At 38.0% G+C, this 4,237-nt stretch overlaps 1 pseudogene; it reads right to left on the bottom strand.

Moving 5' to 3' along the window:
* Nucleotides 1-1,750: 1,750 nt before the first annotated feature.
* Nucleotides 1,751-3,469, bottom strand: LOC107656833 (gastrula zinc finger protein XlCGF49.1-like; annotated as a pseudogene).
* Nucleotides 3,470-4,237: the final 768 nt, after the last annotated feature.

Genomic DNA, 4,237 nt, shown 5'->3' with positions numbered 1-4,237 from the left:
AGTTAATTTCATCCTGACTGCGATATGCATTCACCGCCATCTCTCGTGTACACGCACGCAGCATCAATCAGAGCTGTCCGGAAGACTACTTTTAATGTTCTTTGTAAGTTTGCGCCTTATGTAATTCCAATCACCGTTTATTACATTTTTTTTTTCTTAATTTTTCTTTAGCAAAGCTCTTACTAATACATGTTTAATTTCTAGCTTTACTTTTGCTAATATATGCTAAAAATATTTGCAAAACTCTTTCCACAGAAAGAACATGAATGTGGTTTCTCCTTTGAATGAACTTTCAGGTATTTATTCAGGCTTAAAGCCCACAAAAATGTTTTTCCACATTGATAACATTCATACAGTTTCTCTCCAGTGTGGATATTCATGTGTCTCTTAAGGGTTGATGACTGTGTGAAACTCTTCTCACACTGATCACATGTAAACGGTTTCTCTCCAGTGTGGATTCTCATGTGTCTCTTGAGACTCGGTTTGCATGTGAAACTGTTTTAGATTTGTCCACCCCTATGGGCCATTTCAACGGATATTCGGCGGTTTAAGGAAGTGACGTCTTTGTTCCTTGGACGTTTCCGGTTAGTGTTTGAGCGCATTCAAAAACAATGGCGGCAGGTGCTTGATGCACAGTGGGATTACGATAATTTATTTAATCCTGCTGTTTAAATTTTTTTTATTAAAATTAGATCCTTGTTGCTCGGGGGTTGGGTGCTCCCTCTGGCCTGGAACTAACATTAATTAATAAATAATCTGAAATTAAAGAGTGAAGTTTAGATTTCCAAGAAACGTGCCTGGATTGCAGCAGTGAAGCGAGAAGAGAATCGCAACTCGCAGCTCTTGGATCTACAGCGCACATTTCGATTCAGGTAAGGAAATGTTGTTGTTTTCCATTTGATTATTTGTATTTATTTACGTTAACTCTTCAAGTATTGTGCAAAATTGTGCTTTTGTCATTGTTTACATATGCGCCTAGCGGTTTGATTCTTGTTTAGTGAAAAAGGCCAAGCTTTTATTTCCGTTTTATTGCCAAGCCTTATGTGGGCTATAATTAAATATGAGTTCACATTAGTTGTCTAGCTATCTTGTCAGCAGATAAATGCAGCGAGTAAACGTTATAGAAATGTATACTGCAAACTTGAATGTTGAAGAGTGAAACCGTTAACTGCAGTAATTTACAAAAGCTAACGGTAAACATTTTTCATCACTTATTATGCTTGTCTAATGTTAATTCCAACATGTACTGATGTATTAAACAATAATTTTTGTTTAATATGATCAAAAGTCTTTGTCATATCTTTATGTTAACATACTTTACTAGCCTTTCATTTTGGAGCTTTGATGCAGTCATCATCTTCTCAAGGTGCAAACAGGAATTAAACTGCTTTGATCATGTGACAATTTGCACTAATCATGAGAAACTGCACATATTTAATTGAGACCATTTATTTTTTCCATATTTGCAGGAAGTGCACTAAAACATTAGTCAGTATGTTTTTTTAGAGCTTTAGAAATGAGATCCTTTTTATTACGGTGGGATTAAATGGGTTAAAATAAGAAACCATTAGTTTAAATTGTATTAATATTGCAAAATATTACTGTTTTTGTCTGTATTTTTGATCAATTAAATGCAGGCTTGATGAGCATAGGAGAATTCTTTCAAACACATAAAAAATAGTAACAGTGCCCATACTTTTGACCAGTACTTCTGTATGTGTATGAGCGTTTACAGTAAATGCATAAAAACATACATACCCACATATATACTGTATGTAGTGTGTGTGCATTTATTAATCTGCATGTAGGCTATACTTTTATCTTAAAAAAAACTAATACAGGTTCATGCAAAACGTGGTAGCCAGCATTGAATTGCATTCATCTTGTTTATTTGTGACCACATGATGGCTCAGATAGAACATTCAAATGAATTCTCGCACTGTTCCACAGCAACAAACTTGTCCTAACTAAGCACACATTTTGAAACGAATGAAATCAGTAATAATAGCATGTATTGATTAGTATCCTAGCATTCATTTAGCATTGTAATATACATGCATGTTTTGTAAAGCTGCAGTGAAATGCATACAAAAATGTATTGTGAAAAGTGCTGTACAATAAATATGAAATATACAGACTAACCCAGCAATGCAAGTGAAATGTCCATTAAAAACCTCCCCGGACATCTTGGCGACAAAACATGAGAAGTACGTAAGTGACACTGTTTGCCTTGCTTCAGTTTAAGCAAACATAAGACTGATGTCATCGATAGTACGAACAAATGATCCCAACCTTTCCGCTGAGTTAATTGCATCCAGACTGTGATATGCATTCACCGCCATCTCTCGTGTACACGCACGCAGCATCAATCAAAGAGCCGTCCGGAAGACTACTTTTAATGTTCTTTGTAAGTTTGCGCCTTAGGTAATTCCAATCACCGTTTATAAAAAAAAATGTTCTTCATTTTTCTTTAGCAAAGCTCTTACTAATACATGTTTCATTTCTAGCTTTACTTTTGCTAATATATGCTAAAAATATTTGCTCAATAAATGCTTTAAAACAACAATTACAATAACGTATGGTGTCTTTCTTAATAAACCACTTTCCAAATAAAAACGATTACAATATATGCGGATATAATACAAAGGTATTACATATTGCAAGTTTGCCTTTTTATAAGACAATTGCATATTTTCCTCAACAAGTGCAGTGATACGGTTTCTCTCCAGTGTGGATCCTCTCGTGTGATTTCAGATGTGCTGACCGACTGAATCTCTTGTCGCAGTGTGAACACTTGTAAGGTTTCTTTCCAGTGTGGATCCTCTGGTGCAGTTTCAATTGAATAAAAGTCATAAAAGTCTTCTCACACTCAAAGCACACATGATCTCTCACACCAGTGTGTATCTTCTGAAAACTCTGCAAACTTTGCAGTTCTGAAAAACTCTTTCCACATAAAGAACATGAATGTGGTTTCTCCTTTGAATGAACTTTCAGGTGTTTATTCAGGCTTAAAGCCCACAAAAATGTTTTTCCACATTGATAACATTCATACAGTTTCTCTCCAGTGTGGATGTTCATGTGTCTCTTAAGGGTTGATGATTGTGTGAAGCTCTTCTCACACTGATTACATGTAAATTGTTTCTCTCCAGTGTGGATCCTCATGTGTCTCTTGAGACTCGGTTTGCATGTGAAACTCTTTCCATACTGAGTGCAGGTGAACTTTTCTTGTCTCTTCTTTTCAGTAAAGAAATACTTTCAGTCTGTGAGTGAGTTTTTCCTCTAGTTTTGACATGATGTTTTTTCTCCTCCATTAGACCTGAAATTAAAGTAAAAAAAAGGTTACAATATAATTAAATCATTAAAAAAATTGAGAAATGTAAAGTGATTGCTACAGTGGCCGAGAGAGAGCTCAACGCGTTTCAACTTCAGAAAACACATGCAAATAGAAAAATTACCAGCAAACAAAAAAAAACAAGATGGCGGCGCATGCACACGCTATGGCTTCTCTCTCTCCCGTCAGAACGGTGTTTTCGTGTTTTTTGTTTTTGTGTTTTTTGAGTCGCAGTGTTTTTGTACGTCTTCGTCGCGTCTACCTATCTTTAAGCGCGCATACAGTCGTGAGTTTCTGCTCAATTTCGGCAGAACCACATTTTTAGAGTTAAACTCTGCGGAGGCGCCACAAGCGGCGTGAGAGGAAGCAGAAGAGGGGCAAGCGCGGAGGTATCCGGGCTAGGCTAGCGGCTAACCCACACAAGCCAACTATCCCCACCATTGTACTGGCTAACGTACGCTCTTTGGACAATAAACTGGACTACATCCAACTACTACGCTCAACTCAGAGGACTGTAAGAGACTGTTGTGTTTTTGTGTTCACCGAAACATGGCTCAGCAACAGCGTACCGGACTGCGCCATTCAGCTCAACCAGCTAACATGCTATCGCGCGGACAGAGTTCTCGTCGAGGGAGGTAAGACCTGTGGCGGCGGGCTTTGTGTTTACATCAATGATTCGTGGTGCCGCGATGCTGTTGTGGTCTGCAAACACTGCTCTCCCCTGGGGGGGTTTATGATTATTAAGTGCCGGCCGTTCTATCTACCGAGGGAATATACAGCCATACTGCTCGTTGCTGTATACATCACTCCCAGCTCCAACAACAGCAACAGGAGCGAGGCACTAAATGAACTGTACCAGCACATCAGTGAGCAGCAGACAGCCCACCCTGATGCTTTTCTCATCTT

This window comes from Sinocyclocheilus anshuiensis, unplaced genomic scaffold, assembly GCF_001515605.1.
Source record: "Sinocyclocheilus anshuiensis isolate Anshui unplaced genomic scaffold, SAMN03320099.WGS_v1.1 scaffold5603, whole genome shotgun sequence".
Classification (NCBI taxonomy): domain Eukaryota; kingdom Metazoa; phylum Chordata; class Actinopteri; order Cypriniformes; family Cyprinidae; genus Sinocyclocheilus; species Sinocyclocheilus anshuiensis.
Note: the sequence above shows the minus strand (reverse complement) of the source record. Positions and strands in the feature narration are given on the sequence as shown.